The 23777-nt window shown below is 38.7% G+C and overlaps 1 pseudogene; it reads left to right on the forward strand.

Moving 5' to 3' along the window:
- Nucleotides 1–3074: 3074 nt before the first annotated feature.
- On the forward strand, nt 3075–6118 carry LOC148534973 (uncharacterized; annotated as a pseudogene).
- Nucleotides 6119–23777: the final 17659 nt, after the last annotated feature.

The following is a 23777-nucleotide window of genomic DNA, read 5'->3' on the forward strand; positions in this document are numbered from 1 at the left end:
TATTTGCTGCAACACCAGACATAGATAGAAGTGATGATCCCTGACTGGCCTTTAGGAGTTCCTGAAAAATTATGGTCTAAGGGTAAAACAGATGTGGGATTACTTGATGTACAACCGGTTACACTTTCCTTAAAGCCGGGTGTAGTGCCAGTAAAGATTAAACAATACCCACTGACCAGAGATCAGGAAAAGGCCATACAGCAGCAGATTGCTGCATATCAGAAAACAGGGGTTATAAGAGAATGCAGGTCCCCATGGAGAACCCCTTTATTTCCAGTGAAAAAGAAGGTGGGGGCAGATGGTAAACAGGAATACCGGATGGTGCATGATCTAAGAGAGGTAAACAAACGGTTGGTGGTGGACATACCTATAGTGCCTAATCCACACACCTTGCTAAACCAAATACCTGCAACAGCAACTCATTTCACAGTAATAGACTTAGCTAATGCATTTTTTTCTGTACCTCTTACTTCAGAGTGTCAGCTCTACTTAGCTTTTACAAGTATGGGTAAACAGTATTGCTGGACAAGATTACCCCAAGGAGGGGCAACCACTCCATCTGCATTTATAGAGGCTATGTCCATCATACTGCAAGGGTGGAGACCACAGTTTGAGACCACCCAGTTGTTGCAATACATGGATGATTTGCTCCTAAATGCAGACAGAGAGGGACAGTGTCAAAGTGAAACTAAATCATTACTTATTTTTCTGTGTGAACAAAATTGCAGAGTGTCAAAAGAAAAATTGCAAACGGCTCAAACACAGGTTACCAATTTAGGACATTGTATTTCTCAAGGTACAAGACATTTGACACAATATAGGATATCAGCTATACAGAAAGTGCCAGTGCCCCACTACCACCAGGCAACTCAGAGCATTAATAGGACTAACAGGGTATTGCAGGGAATTGATTGCCAACGCATCCCTCATAATGCAGCCCCTCTATGATGCGTTGACAGATACAAAAGACAAAACATTAATGTTATCAGAACAGACGAAAGCTTTTATGCAGATAAAAACTGCAGATACCCAAGTACCAGCACTAGGATTACCCAGATATAACAGGCCTTTTATGTTATTCTGTCATGAAACACAAGGACATGCTCAAGGGGTATATGAAGGAACTAGAGAATGTAACAGATGTCCCCTTATCTAATCCAGACTGGGAATTGCTTGTAGATGGGTCTAGATATTATCATGTAGGGTCCCCAAAAACAGGGTATGCAGTCACCACCTTAGATGAGGTATTGATTCAGCAGCCACTCCCACCTTCCTGCTCAGCACAGGAAGCAGAGTTGAGGGCACTCACTGAGGCATGTATAATGGCTGAAAATCAGACAGCAAACCATTACACTGACTCCAGGTATGCCTGGGGTGTGGCCCATGATTTTGGGTCTATTTGGAAGAGTAGGGATTTTATGGGCTCGGCTGGTAAAACCATTAAGCATGCTGAGCTCATTAGATCGTTGTTTGCAGCCTTACAGCTTCCAAGTAGAGTAGCCATTTTAAAGGTGCAAGCCGCACACCAAGGAGAAAACAGCTGAGGCCAAGGGGAATGCCAAAGCAGAACCTGCGGCTAAGCAAGCTGCCCTGTTACCTATCCCAGCCCTCTATGGTAAAGAAACAGACACAAAGAAAGACCCCTTGGACATACAGGCTTTACACCAGTTTCAAGAACAAGCCACAGAAGGCAAAAAGAGAGGCTGGGAAAAAGATGGAGCCACCTGTGTTAATATGCATTGGGCTAAAGCCACCAGGTGGGGCCTCCCCAGGGCCTTATATCCCCTGATGACCCAGCTGGCCCACGGTCTAGTGCGTAATTCAAAGGAGGCCATGGTAAACACGGTCCTCCAGCACTGGATAGCACCAGGCTTTAATGCAGCAGCTACAGCATACATAGCATCATGCCAGGTGTGTGGGAAACAAAATCCAGGACAGACAGTAAAAGTACCACAGAAACATACACCAAAGTCATTATACCCATTTCAGAGACTGCAGATAGACTATTTTCAGTTGCCTAGGGTGGGGACATATGAGTATGCCCTCGTTTGTACAGACCTCTCCTCTAATTCGCCAGAGGCCTGGCCAGTTGCTAAAGCCACTGCAAAAACAACAGCTAAGAAATTAATAAGTGAAGTAATTTGCAGATATGGTATACCAGAAACTATAGAGTTTGATAGAGGGTCACACTTTACAAGAGAAATTATGCAGCATATCATGAAGGATATGGGCATTGAACAAGCCTTTCACACCCCTTATAGGCCTCAGGCCAGTGGGTATGTAGAGAGACTAAATGGTACCCTCAAACTAAAGATACAAAAGATGATGGCACAGACAGGCAAGACATGGGTGGACAGTCTGCCCATAGCTTTATATTCAGTAAGAACCACCCCCAGTAAGAAACATAAGTTCTCACCTTATGAGATATTATTCTTAGGATCTCCTAAGACAGGGTGTTATTTCCCCCAACAGTTGCAGCACAATCATGCATATTTAACAGACTATGTAGCTACTCATTGTAGTCAAGTGAATAACATCCATTCTTTAGTTTTCTCCTCCCTTCCAGACCCAGAAGCAGTACCTGGTGTACATTCATTGGAACCGGGCGATTGGGTATACACTAAGAGACACGTCAGAAAGTCTCTGGAGCCAAGATTTGATGGTCCATATCAGGTTCTGTTGACTACACCAACTTCAGTGAAAATTGGAGGAAAGAGCACGTGGATACACACCTCACATTGCAAGAAGTTGACGGTCAAGATTGAACCACCATCATGAATCCTTTTTGTGTGCTAATGTTGGCTATACTTAGTCTAAGGTTATTGCACACACACCAGGGGACAACAGGAGGACAAATAGAGTACTCTAGGGTGGTCTATGGTAACCAGACTTACCAGTTTCACAGATTTAATGTAACCTGGTCAGGAGGCTCGATATATGTAAAAAGCTTGGGACAATATAATATAAGGCATCTCTATTGGGCACCAATGGAGCATGATAATATTACTATCATAAGTGGAATAAAAATTAAGTGTTGTACTGATAAGTTTATGAGCTATAAAGGATTTAAGAAAATGTGGGCACAGGGTATTCAATGTGTCAATAGTACAGACCCTGGAATACCCATAGGAAGCAGAACAACTATAGAAAGAGGTGTAGTGCTAGTTTGCAATAATACCACGCAATTACCAAATAATTCAGTAATAATGACAAGGATGTACATCCTAAATAGCAAGCCCACTATAAGGAATGACTCACTAGTTAAAGTTCCCTCCACTTGTGTAAATGTGGGTACCCAAAGTCAATCCACTATATTAAGATTTAATATCTCTTTCCCCCCAGATCCAAAATGCTATAGCAGATAAAAGAGAGAATGGTATGATACATTGTTAGGAGCATCAGGTACAGGTATAGGGTTGCTTAATAGTATAGATATAGAAACTTTAGCCAGCAAAATGAGTAATGCAGGAGAAGATATGAGAAGATTAGTTACCATGCAAGCTACATGGATGCCTACAGTATTTAACCCATTACAAGCCAGTATATCTTGGGATAATGAATATTTACAGGTGTTCAATAGCACATTGTTTAACACACTTTACCTCTCAACAAATGTTTCTGAACTGTTTAATTGGACTGAATGTTCCCTCAGAACCATGCATCAAAATATGCCAAAGGATAAAGCACAAACACAGTTAATGACAGATAACGAACAAGTATACAGAAAGATGTTTAATATATCTTCTTTGTTATGGATACAAGTTCAGGGAAAGAAGATGTTGTGTACTGACATCTTTTGCACGGGTGAAATTCATGTGTATAATGTCACACAGAAACAGGTTATGTGTAAGTATTTCATCTTACCAGTCCTCTTGTGGACAACTACTGGAGGGACTCAGTTGTGGACTCCCCAGATGAGAGGTACACACATAGACACCAGTAATAGGACACATGACTTATCCCTATGTACTGGTACTGATGATGGATTAGTATGTCCTCAGCAGACACAGCTATATGAACCTTGTAAGTTAGAACACCCAAGCAGTGTATGCAACTGGGAATTGCATGATAAAGAGGTGGATATGTTTATAGAGGTAGAGCCTCAGGTTGTATGCCTAGTCACATATGATATGAATACAACTTCCCTCTATAATTTACCAAATCCTTTTTTCTGGATGCTTATTTAACATTACACACCTCAGGTGGAAGAACACTACTTAGGTGTTCTAAGCGAAGAGGCAAGAAGATGTACAGTTTGAATTTCAGGTGACTGAGATCCCTTCCCATAACCTTACAGTTAATCTCCAAAGTATCATTAATGCCATTAATAATACAGAAAAACTTGCTCACCACTTACAGAAAGTAAACTATTCTGCCCATCATGCACAAATGCAGACAATTGTAGAAGCAGAGAAATTGGTGGAAGTAGCCACACAATTAAAAGATAATTTACAGCACCATTGGTGGGATGTGTTCACAGGTAACTCACCTTCAGTCAAAAGGATGTTTAGTGGTCTCATTCATCCTGTAATCGTTATAATCATTGTATTAAATTTGCTCATTTTGTGGAATTGCTATCTATCTTATAATTTTAGGAAAATGGTAAATAAAGCATCTGCAATGGTAGGGACTCTGGTCCTCATTCAGAGTTGCTTGCTATTTGCGGTCATTCATTCTAAAACAAGGGGTGGCTATTCAAATGAACCGTTCGCTAATTGTGGTCTGTTCACGCCTCTAAGTCTGAACGAGCGAGCAAAACTTGCGGTTGTAATTTTGAAAAATATGCCCCCTGGCCGCTCGCATCCTACGTCATGTCCGCTGTTTATTAGATTAATTGAGCACATCGAACAGCATATGAACTGCTTGCTATTCTTGTGGCTGGTTTCTTCAACCACTCTTTTGCGATCAGTTTGGGGTAAAAAAAAAAACAAGTGACGTGGTCAATGACGCTGTTGTATTAATTATGCACTCCCTTAAAACGCCCGTTTTGACCTTTAAGCACGCCTGCGATCTAATTCCACACCCCCCGTTTTCAAGCACCTTCCCCTGTTACCACCCACATACGCCTCCTTCTGTCACTCAAAATAGCAGGCATTCGCTATATTGTGAACAAACGATTTTCGGCCACATTGACAGGTTTGCGCATGCGTATTACAATCCGTATGCATGTGCAGATGTGCAAACATTGGTCAGAATGAACGAGCGGCCGCTTACGAGCAGCTCTGAATCAGGCCCTCTCTTTGTCAAACATAAGAAGAGTGCCTCCTAATGGGAAAAGTGTTCAGCGTGTGAAAGAATTACATTGATCACACCTGAGAAGAAATGTGTTTTCTGTAGTACTGATGTTGGAAGAAATCCCTCTTTCTAGGGAAAGATGCACCGGGATTCTTGGTATTCAGGTGATGAAAGATGCTTGCATTTACTTGCATAGGGTGCCTATGGAAGTAATATAGTTACTATGAAAGCCATGACTCCAGTAAGGGAAAGATAGCATGTTTTAATAAAAAGAGGGGATTGTGAGAGTCTATAATAATTTATAGTGTTTATTTAAAACATACTGTATGATTTATCAGAAAAAGCCATTTTCCTTTACACAAATATCTAGAGATTAAGCCAGCATTATACTGAACAAGCATGTTACAAGACAATAGCAGCTGAAGGATCCCAGAATAGAATACCAAGTCTGGACACTGTGAAAAAAAGACATACTGAAGATGCATTGACACATCCTATGTACTTGTGAAATCAATCATATTTATTCTTTTCTGTCAAACCATTTTTGGCAAATGTTTGAGACAGCAGTTTTCTGAACTTATAAAATACAGTTCAAAGGGGATGTGCCTCTGAGAGCTGATTGGATTCATCACAAGTGTGTGTTGAGTTTTCATCATCTCCCCAGCCGGCTGGAAGGAAAATTAAGAACAGGAGTAGTGTTTTGCATACCGTGATCCAGGGTTAGGAAGCCTCATCTCCCTAACACAGGTTAAAGTGATTGCTAATTCTTCTTTAGCAGTGCTTAGAGACACCAACTGAAAGCATCTCATATCCGCCACCCAAGCACAAAGCTGGAAATATCAGAATCATCAAAGGCAGATCAGGCAACCACCAGCTTTCTTAGCTGGTACCCACATAGTGGTGAAGAAACAAGATCAGAAACACCAGCAAGCAATATGCTATGATGTGAGGGATAGTGTTATGAGGAGAGAACATGTGTTGATGGACCATCCCAAAAGGGCTTACAGTCTATGAGGGAGAGAGTACAAGGAGAGTGAGAAATGGAAGACTTGGCAGTTGGGTGGGCAGAGGAAATGAGTAATGAGTTATGATGGCTCAAACAATTTTATGAAGAGTAGAATGGAAACATTTTTGATCATAGTGGTGATGAGTTGTTGGTTGATGTTGGGTGATAAAGTAGACGAATGGCCAGGAGGGACTGTGGTATAAAATAAAGTTGGATATGTAGGAGGGAGAGGTAAATAAGACTGGCATATGCATAGTGTAGATAGACTGAAATGAGCAAAGGTAGGTGTAAGTAATGCCAGAACTAATGTGCTTGCAGTAGTCCAGGCAGGAAACTAGAACTGCATGAAAGAGAGTTTTGGTGCAATGAGAAAAATACTTATTTTACCGATCATAGGAAGGTGGAATCAGCTAGAGCTAGATTTTGAGGCAAGTTTTTTCTTATGAAGGGTTATGATTGAATTAGGTCAAGAACATCTATTTAATGCTTATACAACACAATTTTATAAAAAAAATATATTTTTAAACACATAACATTTAATTTTAAATGTTCCAATTATCGTAACATTGATAATTGGATAATTGCAAAATTGTGACTTTACAATTCCCTGTTGGCTACTAATCTCTACAGTAATTGCCTGCATGGAAAATACTGGGGGAGGATACAAGAATGCACAGGGGCCAGGAGGTCCCTACAAGATTGGAGGCTGCTAAAAGTTTATCTTCCAGCAGCCACCCAATGGACATTTTTGACTGGTTGCATCAGATGTGACCATTCAAGGAAAGTCCAGCCCAGCATGGTGACATCTGATATGACCATGCCAGGCAATTGGTTAATACAATTTTCAAACTTTTGTTTTGTGTCTCCTGTTTTTTGTTTTTGTATTTTCTTTACATGTGCACGACAGGTGCCAGGGTGCCCTGGATGCCAAAGGATGCTAGTCCTTGTGGTTCTCCATGTGCAAACATGCATTGGCAGGCTTGTTGGGACCAGTAGTCTACCTGCCAATACTAATATTTTTATTAATAATAATTATTTATTGCCTCCAAACCCACTGGACAAGAGCCTGTCCAGGGCTGGTTACACTTAGTAGAGCTGGGCTAAAATTTTGTGGAGTCATTATTTCCATAGGTATTCCATTCCTAGGCTGATCAGTTTAGGGGTAGTTGCAATTCTTACATGGGAACCCCTCACTGAATGCATCTCTGCTATAGTGTTACTAGTCCCGGCTCGATCAGTCTGGTTGGATTTTTTATTAAAAAAAATATTCCTTCTACATTTCCTACTTCTTTTCCATTTTTTAGCTTTAGTAAACCAGTTAAAACACAAAGCTATTCTTTAAAGTTTATTAATGTAGCACATGCATGTAATATGTAAAACTAATGCAACTTCTATATTTAAATATTAAAAATATTCTAATTAGTCTTACTTCTAATATATTATTTACATTATTTTGAATTTAATCTAACAAGCTGAAATATGGTTTTAGGTTCTTTAAATATATATGCCAAAATATAATTGTTTTCACTGAATAATCACTGCTAACTTTAAAATAAAATAACAAAAACTTGTATCAATACATAGTAAGCTGTAATGTGCTTAGTTACATACAATAAGTTTTTTTTGGCTCAATAGAATATGAACAACATTAAAAAGTAATCTGATAAATTAACATAAAGAATCTAGAACTGAGGATTAGTTATACAGTATTTGGCCCTAGAGCCAGAATTGCAAAGGGATCTTTAGTTATTATATATAATTGCATGCGCTCATTTATGTGACCACTAAATGCTCTATTGCTAAAATCTTTAACTAATAAGAGGATGTTAATTTACTTTGGGAAACTTAATTGTAATAGATTAATGTTGCTGTCAGAAAGGAAATTGTTCCAAGGGAACAGCAAATATCATTCATAATGATCATAGGGAATAGTTGAAAACCGTATTGACAAATGTACCGTAAGATGGAATTGTACAGTCCTGTAGACTGTACTTTTTATGTGGTACTTGTAGATCAAAATGAAAACTAACAAACAGAACATTCTATAAAGTAACTGACACCATTGTGTTTTAGTTTGTATAAGAAATATTGTTTGTCATATCTACTACCATGGGCCAAATGTAATAGAGTGAGAGTTTATAAAATGTGAGAGTTTAGTACATTTTAACATTGATCGAGTTTTATTTTTAAAATGGTAAAACACCTTGAAGAAAGTTTAATTACTACATTTGACCCTTTATGGATTTGTTATTTCTGCTTTTGCATCTGTACAGTACATGTTATGAAAAATAATGTGCTTGATACTGTAACTGGGCTAAGAGCCCATTGTCATATTTATGTTTAAAAATTATCAATAGTGTATTAATTAATTTAGAAATAATAAAAATGACTTCTTATTAACTTTACACACAAAATTACTTTACTTCAAATCCTTTTAGGGATTTCTATCTTCCTTAAACTGACAACTAATGAACAAATGAAAACCACAAGCAGAGGAGGTAATAGATATAGAAAACTCTGCCTTAGAGAGATTTTTTGGATACACAAATTAAGGACCCTCAGTTCCGAGGTACTGAATGATTGCATCAAAATTGAGGTAGATTAGTTCAACCCTCTGTGTGGTTGAATGCTTGAGTCTCCCATTTCATTAATTCATTATTTTTTCAAACCTCTTGCCTTATTTCTCATTTTCACAAACTTTTAATATTTAAGTTTTCAAAATTTCTTCCTCCTTGGGCGCTCTTGAATAAATGTGAATTCAGGAGGACTGAGATGTATTATGTGGTTATTTATTATTTATTTGTATTTATTATTTTACTGTAGGCTCTATTTTGTTTGATTGTAATTTTCATGTAAACAGCAGACAGGTGTTTAACCACTGATAGTATTTGTTTTTTATTTATTATTGATCATTATATAACTGTATTTACTGTAGTTATTATTGTCAATTATTACTGGTGAATATACTGTAGATATGTTATATAATTATCTGTGTATTCACATGTATATATATATATATATATATATATATATATATATATATATATATATATATATACAGTCCCAGCAGGCAGCACTCTGAATAAATGCAAGTAATGCAGGTAAGTAGTGAAAATCACAGATGTTTCGGAGCCTCTTTATTGCTCCTTCATCAAGGTAAGAACAATACAAATACATACAAGACATACATTTATACTCACACATCATTGCACAAAGTCAGCGTCACGCTGCCTCCCAGGTCGGGGTGCCTATCGATGGCATCATCACACCGTGCCCTCCTCTCAGCGCGCAAGCCACGTCAGATCTGGCATGGAGGAGTAGCCCATCATCAGCATCACCATTGCCACGGAAACCAACAGACGCCAGACTACAAATACAAAGATAATATTAATATAACAACATGTACAAGCATGATGATCTCCAATACCACATAAAGCACATTAATAAGCTGAATTCTAATCACTCACAAACAAGTAATAGAATAATGAATGCCAGATGATCTACCACATCCAACCTGATACTTATATAAAACACGTAGAAAAAACCACAATAATAAAACCCTATTAACAACCTATGGAGACAGAAATAAACTCAACATCCATACTGACATGGTAGCAAAATCCCATCCGATGAATTGGATCAACCATAATGCCAATAATGAATGTACATGAGTATAGATACAATTGCTAAAAAGAAAACATCTAAACTCAACACAGAGTATGTTACACACAAGTGCTGCTGAACGCACTAAATTATAGAAAACAATGAAGACCCAAGTTCTCATTAAGGCCCCACGGGGTGAAAGATTGCAACCTAAAAATCCAAGAGGATTCACATCTTAATAAATTGCGTGATCGATCCCCACCACGTATAGAATCAGGTATATGATCAATGATCATGTACTGCAAGGATACCAGATTATGTCCCCTTGGACAGAAATGTCGCACAACCGGATGTTCGCTATGGCCGGATGAAATAGCTGCCCGAATGGCCGACCAGTGCAATGCCATGCGTCCCCTCAATGTCCTGTCGGTCTTACCGACATAGATGAGTCCGCATGGGCAAGTGATAACATAAATAATGAATTTTGTAGTGCATGTCACACAATGTTTTATTTTAAATTTACGTCCACTATATGGATGGCAAAAGCTGTCTCCCACATTCAGGGACCGACATGTCATACACCCAAGGGAGTTTCGGGCATAAAAAGCTCTTACTGCTGATGACATTCATGATATCAGGTTTCACGATCCAATTTCTTAGATTGTGTCCAATGGTGTAGCAAGGCATGATCATAGTGTCTTGTAAATTTAAGTCAGGGTCCATGCCCACAATTGGCCACAGTCACCTCACTGAATTCCTAACTGGATTGCTTAGACTATGAAAGTTATTGACCCAAGGAAACTTTTGTTTGGTATCTTTAATCACTTTGTTATGTTTCAACAAATCTCCCCTGGGTATTAATAATGTTCTAGAATACTCATAGGATATCCTCTATTAAGGAATTTGCTAATCATTTTGTTAATTTCAACTAATGCATTATTTTCATCACTGCATATCCTTCTAGCTCTAATGAATTGCGAATATGGCAGACCATACTTAAGTGATCTTGGATGGCAACTGCCAAAGTGTAGCAAGGTGTTTCTATCTGTCAGCTTGCTAAACAATTTTGTAGTCAGTCTCCCATCTTCCAATTGCAGACTGACATCCAAATAATTAACATTAGCATTGATATTAAATTAAAATTTTATGAGGTTATCCGATCTGTTATGATCATCCATAAACAGTCTAAATGCCGCCTCAGAGCCTGTCCAGATTAAAAGTATGTCGTCTGTGTATCTGGCATAATAAAAAATATCGCCAGACACACCGACATTATGAAAGAAGATATCCTGTTCAGCTTCAAACATAAATGCATTGGCGTAGGATGGGGCCACATTCGACCCCATCGCTACGCCAATGAGCTGTAGATATATCCTGTTGTTATACATGAAAAAAATTCTGGTAAGGATCATTTCCAACAAATCGATCACAAGATCAACATCAGGACCACAGTAGACAGTGCTATTACATATCAACTTTCTAACAGCTCTGAGGCCCTCTACATTTGGAATCACCGTGTAGAGGCTACTTATGTCTATGCTACACAGGAAACTTCCCTGTGGAATAGTAGGTAGTCTGAGCACATCATTAAGAAAAGAAGTAGTGTCCAACAAAAACCTTGGATGTTCCTGGACACAAGGTTGCAGGATATCATCCAAAATTACAGAAACCGCCTGGAACAACGACCCCCTGGCAGATATAATAGGTCTGCCAGGGAGATTGTCCAGGCGTTTGTGTATTTTAGGTAAGGTGTATAAAAAAGCCATAACAGGATGCTTGGGAATCAGTGCCTCACATAATTTCTCAGAAATTAACCCTCTTGTGACAGCAAAACCTAATCTCTCACACAATTGCTTACAGAACAATTCCATTGGATCATTATCAAGCAATTTATAAACTGTACAATCCGCAAGTTGTCTATCGTTTTCACTCATATAATCAGATACATTTTGAACCACAATTGCCCCGCCCTTATCTGCGGGGCGAAATACTACATCTTGATACTCCGATAAATAATGTAAAGCTCCCCATTAACCAGAAGAAAGATTACTAGAAGGATGATCATTCAGTACATTCTTAGTAATTAATGCCACATCTTGATCCAACATTCTAATATAGGTCTTAATAGCAGCATTGTTAGATATGGGATCAAATTGGGATCTCGGTTGTAATTTCCGTAAATTGGCAGATAATAAATCAGTTGAGGGGGCAGATGGTTGCAATTTGGTTTTATTGCCCTTGTAGTACTCATGTAATTTCAACTGTCTGGTAAGATGATATTTTTCTATTTCCCACTTCATGGGGTCAAATCTAATCATCTGAATGTAGGATAATCCACGGCTCAGTACCCTCTCCTCCAAGGGTGAATGTATGCGGGATGAAATATTAATCACTGTCATCTCCGTAATGTTGGTGGTCTCCCCACTCTCCTTTGGCCTGAACCGCATGTGTTGCCCACCCCTACGGGTATATCTACTCGTTCTCTTTGGGGGGCTCCATGTCGGTTGCTCTCCCTAAAGGGATCCTATGGTTGCTGTTAATTGCACCACCTCTGCCACCATCTGAGTCACTGGTATTGTATAATGAACCATCAGAACTATCAAATGGTTTGCGAAATCCATGGCTATTCATACGGCGTGGTTCACTACGTCCATTATTGACCCAGTTGTACACTATTTTGTTCATAGTCCAAAGACACTTTCGCCATTTTAGACTTTTTGAACTGAATCAGTACATGCTTATAAGTGGCTACTTGTTTGGCAAGTTTCTCTAACCATGGTGTAGTAGTATCAGCTTCAAATGTGGGTTTATGTTCCTGTTCAAATTTAGATACTTTTTCTCTAACTGCTACCAACTCACGGGTCGCTTCCTCAATAACAAGTAGCATAAGGTCATAACTGCACTTGTTCAAGATACTTATCCACCTCTTACAGAGCTTGGTGTTATGTCGTCCTATAGTGGGACAATTTTTCACCCGGAACCCACGGGATTGTGTTTCTGCGTAAAGTAATCACTAAGCGTGAGACCATGGTAATGGAAGTCTAGTTCTTTTTGCTTCATTTTCAACCAATCATGATATAGAAATTGAAGTGATTTCATCGCTTCATCATCACAAAATTGTTCCTGATATAAAATAGCTTCAGCATCCGAATCAGAAAAAATTAATGTGCTCCCTTGTGTTAATAGAGCCATATTAATGGCCTCATAAGGCTCATCTCCATCATGCATGCTCTCTGACATACTCGCAGAAAGTGCTCACTGCTCCAGCAGGAAAAACAATACCTCCAATGATGTGTGACAAATGTAATAAAATTCAAGGGTGCCCAAACCCAGTCTCAGCAGTTCCTGAACAACTGCCTCAACAATATAACAAGTCCCTTAGGGTGGCACTCCAATAGTGTGAAGAGCGGTGCAGGTGCCATCCAAAAAAGCCATGGGTAGGCCTCATACAAACAGTCCCAGCAGGCGGCACTCTGAATAAATGCAAGTAATGCATGTAAGTAGTGAAAATCACTGACGTTTCGGAGCCTCTTGATTGCTCCTTCATTAAGGTAAGAACAATACAAATACATAAAAGACATACATTTATACTCACACATCATTGCACAAAGTCAGCGTCACGCTGCCTCCCAGGATGGGGTGCCTATCGATGGCATCATCACACCGCACCCTCCTCTCGGCGCGCAAGCCGCGTCAGATCCGGCATGATGGAGTAGCCCATCGTCAGCATCACCATTGCCATGGAAACTAATAGATGCCAGACTACAAATACAAAGATAATGTTAATATAACAACATGTACAAGCATGATGATCTCCAATACCACATAAAGCACATTAATAAGCTGAATTCTAATCACTCACAAACAAGTAATAGAATAATGAATGCCAGATGATCTACCACATCCAACCTGATACTTATATGAGACACGTAGAAAAAACCACAATAATCAAGCCCTATTAACTACCTATGGAGACAGAAATAAACTCAACATCCATACTAACATGGTAGCAAAAGCCCATCCGATGAATGGGATCAACCATCATGCCAATAATGAATGTACATGAGTATAGATAAAATTGCAAAAAAGAAAACATCTAAACTCAATACAGAGTATGTTGCACCCAAGTGCCGCTGAATGCACTAAATTAGAGAAAACAATGAAGACCCAATGAAGACTACTTACCTGCATTACTTGCATTTATTCAGAGTGCCACCTGCTGGGACTGTATGTAGGAGGCCTACCCATGGCTTTTTTTGAGGTCACCTGCACCGCTGTTCACACTATTGGAGTGCCACCCTAAGGGACTTGTTATATTGTTGAGGCAGTTGTTCAGGAACTGCTGAGACTGGGTTTGGGCACCCTTGAATTTTATTACATTTGTCACACATCTTGGAGGTATTGTTTTTCCTGCTGGAGCAGTGAGCACTTTCTGCGAGTATGGCAGAGAGCATGCATGATGGAGATGAGACTTATGAGGCCATTAATATGGCTCTATTAACACAAGGGAGCACATATATTTTTTCTGATTCGGATGCTGTAGCTATTTTATATCAGGAACAATTTTGTGATGATGAAGCGATGAAATCACTTCAATTTCTATATCGTGATTGGTTGAAAATGAAGCAAAAAGAACTAGACTTCCATTACCATGGTCTCACGCTTAGTGATAATTTTAAACAGAAACGCATTCCCCGTGGGTTCCGGGTGAAAAAATGTCCCTCTATAGGATGACATAACACCAATTTCTGTAAGAGGTGGATAAGTATCTTGAACAAGTGCAGTTATGACCTTATGCTACTTGTTATTGAGGAAGCGACCCGTGAGTTGGTAGCAGTTAGAGAAAAAATATCTAAATTTGAACAGGAACATAAACCCACGTTTGAAGCTGATACTACTACACCATGGTTAGAGAAACTTGCCAAACAAGTAGCCACTTATAAGCATGAACTGATTCAGTTCAAAAAGTCTAAAATGGTGAAAGTGTCTTTGGACTATGAACAAAATAGAGTGTACAACTGGGTCAATAATGGACGTAGTGAACCACGCCGTATGGATAGGCGTGGATTTCGCAAACCATTTGATAGTTCTGATGGTTCATTATACAATACCAGTGACTCGGATGGTGGCAGAGGTGGTGCAATTAACAGCAACCGTAGGATCCCTTTAGGGAGAGCAACCAACATGGAGCCCCCCAAAGAGAATGAGGAGATATACCCGTAGGGGTGGGCAACACACGAGGTCAAGGCCAAAGAAGAGTGGGGAGACCACCAACATTACGGAGACGACAGTGATTAATATTTCATCTCGCATACATTCACCCTTGGAGGAGAGGGTACTGAGCCGTGGATTATCCTACATTCTGATGACTAGATTTGACCCCATGAAGTGGGAAATAGAAAAATATCATCTTACCAGACAGTTGAAATTACATGAGTACTACAAGGGCAATAAAACCAAATTGCAACCATCTGCCCCCTCAACTGATTTATTATCTGCCAATTTACGGAAATTACAACCGAGATCCCAATTTGATCCCATATCTAACAATGCTGCTATTAAGACCTATATTAGAATGTTGGATCAAGATGTGGCATTAATTACTAAGAATGTACTGAATGATCATCCTTCTAGTAATCTTTCTTCTGGTGAATGGGGAGCTTTACATTATTTATCGGAGTATCAAGATGTAGTATTTCGCCCCGCAGATAAGGGCGGGGCAATTGTGGTTCAAAATGTATCTGATTATATGAGTGAAATCGATAGACAACTTGCGAATTGTACAGTTTATAAATTGCTTGATAATGATCCAATGGAATTGTTCTGTAAGCAACTGTGTGAGAGATTAGGTGTTGCTGTCACAAGAAGTTTAATTTCTGAGAAATTATGTGAGGCACTGATTCCCAAGCATCCTGTTATGGCTTTATTATACACCTTACCTAAAATACACAAATGCCTGGACAATCTCCCTGGCAGACCTATTATATCTGCCAGGGGGTTGTTGTTCCAGGTGTTTTCTGTATTTTTGGATGATATCCTGCAACCTTGTGTCCAGGAACATCCAAGGTTTTTGTTGGACACTACTTCTTTTCTTATTGATGTGCTCAGACTACCCCCTATTCCACAGGGAAGTTTCCTGTGTAGCATAGACATAAGTAGCCTCTACATGGTGATTCCAAATGTAGAGGGCCTCAGAGCTGTTAGAAAGTTGATATGTAATAGCACTGTCTACTGTGGTCCTGATGTTGATCTTGTGATCGATTTGTTGGAAATGATCCTTACCAGAAATTTTTTCATGTATAACAACAGGATATATCTACAGCTCATTGGCGTAGCGATGGGGTCGAATGTGGCCCCATCCTACGCCAATGCATTTATGTTTGAAGCTGAACAGGATATCTTCTTTCATAATGTCGGTGTGTCTGGCGATATTTTTTATTATGCCAGATACATAGACGACATATTTTTAATCTGGACAGGCTCTGAGGTGGCGTTTAGACTGTTTATGGATGATCATAACAGATCGGATAACCCCACAAAATTTACATTTAATATCAATGCTAATGTTTATTATTTGGATGTCAGTCTGCTATTGGAAGATGGGAGACTGACTACCAAATTGTTTAGCAAACCAACAGATAGAAACACCTTGCTACATTTCGGCAGTTGCCATCCAAGATCACTTAAGTATGGTCTGCAATATTCGCAATACATTAGAGCTAGAAGGATATGCAGTGATGAAAATAATGCATTAGTTGAAATTAACAAAATGATTAGCAAATTTCTTATTAGAGGATATTCTATGAGTATTCTAGAACAGGCGAAAAATAAGGCATTATTAATACCCAGGGGAGATTTGTTGAAAGATAACAAAGTGATTAAAGATACCAAACAAAAGTTTCCTTGGGTCAATCACTTTCATAGTCTAAGCAATCCAGTTAGGAATTCAGCTAGGCGACTGTGGCCAATTGTTGGCACGGACCCTGACTTAAATTTACAAGATACTATGATCATGCCTTGCTACACCAGGGGACGCAATCTAAGAAATTGGATCGTGAAACCTGATGTGAGTAACATGAACATCATCGGCAGTAAGAGCTTTTTATGCCCGAAACTCGGGTGTTTTAAATGCCTTGGGTGTATGACATGTCGGTCCCTGAATGTGGGAGACAGTTTTTGCCATCCATATAGTGGACATAAATTTAAAATAAAACATTGTGTGACATGCACTACAAAATTCATTATTTATGTTATCACTTGCCCATGCGGACTCATCTATGTCGGTAAGACCGACAGGACATTGAGGGAACGCATGGCATTGCACCGGGCAGCTATTTCATCCGGCCATAGCGAACAACTGGTTGTGCGACATTTCTGTGCAAGGGGACATAATCTGGCATCCTTGCGGTAAATGATCATTGATCATATACCTGATTCTATACGTGGTGGGGATCGATCACGCAATTTATTAAGATGTGAATCCTCTTGGATTTTTAGGTTGCAATCTTTGGCCCCGCGGGGCCTTAATGAGAACTTGGGTCTTCATTGTTTTCTATAATTTAGTGCGTTCAGCGGCACTTGTGTGCAACATACTCTGTGTTGAGTTTAGATGTTTTCTTTTTTGCAATTGTATCTATACTCATTTACATTCATTATTGGCATGATGGTTGATCCCATTCATCGGATTGGCTTTTGCTACCATGTCAGTATGGATGTTGAGTTTATTTCTGTCTCCATAGGTTGTTAATAGGGTTTGATTATTGTGGTTTTTTCTACGTGTTTTATATAAGTATCAGGTTGGATGTGGTAGATCATCTGGCATTCATTATTCTATTACTTGTTTGTGAGTGATTAGAATTCAGCTTATTAATGTGCTTTATGTGGTATTGGAGATCATCATGCTTGTACATGTTGTTATATTAATATTATCTTTGTATTTGTAGTCTGGCGTCTGTTGGTTTCCGTGGCAATGTTGATGCTGACGATGGGCTACTCCACCATGCCGGATCTGACGCGGCTTGCGCGCCAAGAGGAGGGCGCGGTGTGATGACGCCATCGATAGGCACCCAGGCCTTGGAGGCAGCGTGATGCTGACTTTGTGCAATGATGTGTGAGTATAAATGTATGTCTTGTATGTATTGGTATTGTTCTTACCTTGATGAAGGAGCAATAAAGAGGCTCTGAAACGTCGGTGATTTTCACTACTTACCTGCATTACTTGCATTTATTTAGAGTGCCGCCTGCTGGGACTTTATGTATGAGGCCTACCCATGGCTTTTTTGGAGGGCTCCTGCACCGCTGTTAACACTATTGGAGTGCCACCCTAAGGGACTTGTTATATATATATATATATATATATATATATATATGTATATATATATATATATATATATATATGTGTGTACATACATGTGTGTACATGTATACGTGTGTATGTAAGTTTTTTATTATTTCTATATACATTATATATTTTTTATATATTCTCATATAACTATTTTATGTATTTACAATTGTTGCCTCATGTGAAAGTATTTAGTACTATTCTGAATTTTTTAAGAAAGTCTGATTCATATAAAATGTTTTTATATAACAATAATTATTATAAATGTGATTGCTTTGATCAGCTTATGACATTTCAGTGAAGTGTGGGTTAATTCTCTCCTTGCATGCTAAGGATTTGACTAAGCTGTGACTGAGTAACTAATAGAGGAAACTATATACTGTATTCTCAACTTTGGACACTTTCCCACAATCCTCTGATGAATCTACTGAATTGAAGGGAAATATGAGGTGAACATGAGGTGAACAAGCCTCGATTTGGGCAAAATGTGCATCATCTGTGTCTTTGTTTAATCTGCTCCATACCTAACCAGTAAGTGCACAGACCGGACTCCATACCACTTCACTCTGGTATCGTATCATGGCTGATAGTCTATTATGTCTGATCAGCGTGTAAATGATTTACAAACCTCCAGCCTGTTAAACACTCTGCTGCCATCATGCTGTAATCTACATTTTACACAAGTGACTAGATACCTATAATACCTTATTACTAACATTCATGTGCTGCATTTTTCACATATGTTGGGATTGTTGGTTTCTCCCTCTGTTTTTGTTTACTCATAAACATGTATAGTATAATAATAAATTATCTGGGTTAATGAGCTTTCAGCACTGGTGTGCTTAATTTCATGTGCTTTGAAACTGATGGTTCCTTTGGGTTATGAGGTATCTGGGACAGTGAGATTTCTTAATTTTTGTTTTTAATTATATGCACATCACAATTGATGGTTTCTGTGCACTGTTAGGTGCCTATCCTGCAGTGTGTATATTCTTATGAGAGAGATCAATTTTGTGCACTGACTCCATTTTTTTGGAGATATTTCAGGCTAGAATATTCTGTTTAGTAAGTCACTTTAATAAAGAATCTATTGAAATCTGTGTAGATACCAAGATAATCTGGGACATACTAACCTACAGTGACATTAATAAATGGTGGTAATATTATCATTTCAAGTTAATACTTATATATGTGAATGTACTATATTATACTTATGCTTCAACAATTAAAGTATACTCATGCTATACTTTTCTTGAAATCTGCTTTTTAATTAATTGGTATTCTCTGAAGGTGATAGTCCTACATTTATATATCTATGCTTAGACAATGTGCAAAGGGCGAATCCTCACATATTTGCAGTGGTAATATTACAACATACAGCCATACTTTACTGAATATGCCCAAGCTCATCTGATCTTGCAAGCGATATAGTAAAAGGCCTGGTCAGTACTTGTATGGGAGACTACCTAGGAAGACAAGGTGCTGTAGGTTAAACTTGCACTGATTGATGTGGAATATAGGACTGCACATTGTGTAGCTAGCATTCTAATATCTATGGTAATAATTACAGAATATTTCACCGATATAGACTCACTGATACCTATTCCTAACTGTTTTCAGTGGATTGCAGAAATTGTTTAAATATTTTTGCCATATATAATCCTTTTTGTATAGTGTCTAACGTTACCTTTAACAGGTGTTGTTCCATAATAAGTAATATTCTCCAAACCAGTATACTTAAGAATTTGTCATTTTATTAATTAATGAAATAATTAGATCAAGCCCTTAATTGGGACATATTCTCCCAGGGTTGTAATGCAAGAATAACAACGATTGACATTGTCACACAATACTTATACATTATTACAATATTCAGATTATACACCCCTTTAACGCCCACTACCATTATCAGATAATAGACAAAGCTTATTTTTGTTAACTCCTCCTTAAGAATCAGACTCGAAACTGAATTCCTTTTGAGTGATACTCATGGAATACTGCATCCCATTTTTAGTCTGAATAGTTTCCCCAGCACAAGGACACATATATGGGCATGATCTCTTCACTGTGTTAGATAAACAGTTTCCCTCGGGTGCGGCCTTAAACACATCACACTCCTTTCCATTTAAAACTAAGTTTGGACAGAGAAACAAAATGGAAGTACCAATGCCCTGTTAAATCTCATGTACTGCTTCATTATACAGCATAAAGCATATGTAAATATGGAATTATGTAAATTAGTCTTCGACAATAGATACCTCTTATCAATTTTATATGTATTTAATAAAATGTATATTTGAATCTAATATTTATGAATTTTCATCTAAGTGTGCCCCAACAAATAGCCTTACTTTTTTTCACTTGCTGCTGTATCCAAATTTAGACTGTGGGAGCACCCCCAACACCAATTAATGTGGTATATTTAGTGATGCATGATATTTGGTCAATAGTAATTAATATCTAGTTGATTGTAGTTCTGTGCGGAATCTCTTCTTTTTCTTATTGAATGGAAACACATTAGTTCTGTGGGATCTCCCTGACTATTCTTCTTGCATTGAGCCTCCGGCAATCACCGGCTACCGACCTCTGCCTAACAGGATTTTTTACTGATGCAGCAAGGTATACTAGACTACTGAAGACCTTACTTCCCATCTGTCTTGGTGCTACAGTGCTGTTTGCATGGATACATTGCCCACGCTGACTTAGATGCAGTAAGGTAAATTCAGCAACTGAGAATTTCATTTCCTGCCTATCATTTTATTTCAATGCCATGGTTGAGAGACCCTGGGTTGATACCTCCTCCCCCCATTCCTTACTGCAGGAAACTATTTCAGTGTTAAACTTGGTGCTGTTGTTTAGCTCGGGACTGATTTACCTTTGTAAGAGTGCCGCTGAGCTTGTGCACAGCAAGTGGGTCTGACTCTGGACTTCAACAGAGGGGAACTTACTAACAGCACCTTAATTCATAGCAGAGTGTCTAAATACTGACTGACCTATTGATGTGACATGTCTGACTTTAATATGCAGGATCTGACCTGATACATTAATATCAATTGGATAAACAGTAGCAGGCATTTTGGAATTACTGGATACTAATGAAGCAAGTGTACTCTACATAGAGACAACTCCCATATAAAGGATTACAAATTGTGCTGGGACTAATGCATTAAATGTAGTCTATTTGTATGTTTGTTTGATGAAGAGTTATTCTCTCATTGTTTTATAATATGTGTTTTGAATTGTTATTATTTTTAAGATTAATTTCTGTCTATGAATAAACCAGACTTCTCTTTTTGATCAGTATTCTCAACTTGTTATAGCACAATTTAGTTTTAAAATGATCTATGGTTCATGTTTGGAGGATGCATATTCCTCTTTTTTAATTGCTGCAATCTGTGTGTAAATCTGATTAAGCAAAATATGTGGAGAGCATTGTTTGATCATCACACTCAGATTTGATTGTTTTTTTGCTAATGCTAGCATAGCTGTCATGGCATTTATGATCCACTATGCAACTGGATGGAAGCTTTCATACTTACTTCCTCCTGGCATGTTTGACTGCACTTTTGAACAAGGCACAATTTAGGTAATTTCTATAAATTTAGTGCAGTTATGGGATGATATTTGGGGTATGAGTCCCCTGGATTGCTTTGGTTGGGCTGTTTAAGGGCATCACAATATAAACTTTTCTCTTTTTTTAACTTTTAGCACCTTGTTTATTTTTTATATATGTAACATTTTCATACATCTATTTTTCACCTCAATTCTAACATATGCAGTAGCTGCTCCTATCTATTTAACTCTCTTTTACACTTCACCTTTGTCACTAGTGTGATGCCCTGGGGTAGCTCAGCTGGGCTGGTTTGGGGGTGTCTCACACCCTGGACTTTAACACCAGTATTTTAGGGACTTACCCTAAGAGGTTACCTTAATGTGGTGGGTAGGCCCACAACCTTGGCCATGATTATGCAAAAACGTCTATTTACTGCAAAAAATGTTTGCAAAAATTGAATTATATATGTAATCAGTAATGTTGGAGTTGTGGACTTGTAAATTTTCCTGTTTTATCCAATGTATTTACCTGTGAAACAAAATCTAATATTCACCTACCTCTTGGTATAGGAAGTGTCACCTTGACCAATATGGTTCACAGGTCTTGGCAAAACAAAAAAAAGTATGTACCTGTACCAATTCAGACTGTAGAAATGCATCTGTTAACACAATCATCTCTACATGTCCTATTAATTGTGTACTTGTGGAGCCTACAGGAAAAGGGGACCGAAGCTATAGCAAGAGATAGGTGGGTATTAGGAGGTAGGTGAGTATTGGATTTTTTTTCACAAATAAACCATGGGAATTCAACTTGGAGAAGGGGACATGAACAATTGGCAGAAGGTAAGTATGTGTGAGTGAGTTAGGTATGTAATAAACTTTTACATTTTATGCTGTCTTTTTTATATTTTTTTACAGTTGGTTTATGGGTGCTGGCCACATGCTGGAACTTGTAATTTCACAAGTTCCATAGGGCAGGCGTGCTGGCACCTGTAGTTCCACTGTAAAAACAATAGTATCATTCCAATTTTCAAACTATTACCCATGCACCCACCAGCCAGGGGGGCAAGGGACAGTCCTGGGCTTCGGTTTATGTCTGAGGTACTCAGGAGAGGGGATCCCCCTTTATTAGAGTGTTCCCACCTTCCCATGAGATCCCAGGCTTGAGCTGACTAGCTTGGGGTGTTAATGCATTGGCCGGGGAGACCCAATGAAAGGATTCCCTGGCTGTGGCATTACACCCCAGCTAGATTTGAGTCCGATGTTGTAATTAAAAATAGAGGGAACCCTATTTTTAAAACCAATACTGGCTCTGGGAGCCCAGTGCTAGTTCTCACTGATATGTGCAGGTTGCTTGTTCAGGTGAGTGGATGCTGAAAAAAATCACCTAACTTTCAGCGATGCAAATTAAGTTTCTAGGCTGGCAATCTCGACCAGACATAATTCTTAGTAAATTTACCACCTAGGGGTAAATTTACTAAAGCAAGAGTTTTTCGAAGTGAGTTTTAGTAGTGATTTTGCCCATAGCAGCCAATTAGATTCTACTTAACATTTAACAAGCACCATCTAGAATATATTAGCTAGAATCTGATTGGTTGCTATGAGCAACATCACTTCTAAAACTCACTTCTAAAAACTCTCACTTTTTTGGTCCCTCTCTGTGATGAAGAATCCCCTCCAGGAGCAGCCCTAGCATGCAACTCTTGGGAATCCAGGATAGGGGAGGAGTCAGTTAGCTTTTGCAAATTGGATGCAGGAGGACTACATCTGATCATTAATGAAAAGATTGATGACAAAGGTGTTGGTGGTGAACATTGCATATTCTTTGATCTATCCATGCTGCTGCTAAGTGATGCTGGACTGCTTGTTATTGTTTACCGAGTTTTGAGATTTTCCTAATCATTTGCATGAACTCACTACAAATGACATAACAGGGAGGAGTTGCCTAGATTGTTAAGGTTTCTACATCTACTTACTTTGCCCCTCACAACTGGTACAGATGGCTTGTCAAATGCAAGGATTTGGGCAACAATAATTACA

Source organism: Taudactylus pleione, unplaced genomic scaffold (genome assembly GCF_031769625.1).
Source record: "Taudactylus pleione unplaced genomic scaffold, aTauple2 ptg000061l, whole genome shotgun sequence".
Classification (NCBI taxonomy): Eukaryota; Metazoa; Chordata; class Amphibia; order Anura; family Myobatrachidae; genus Taudactylus; species Taudactylus pleione.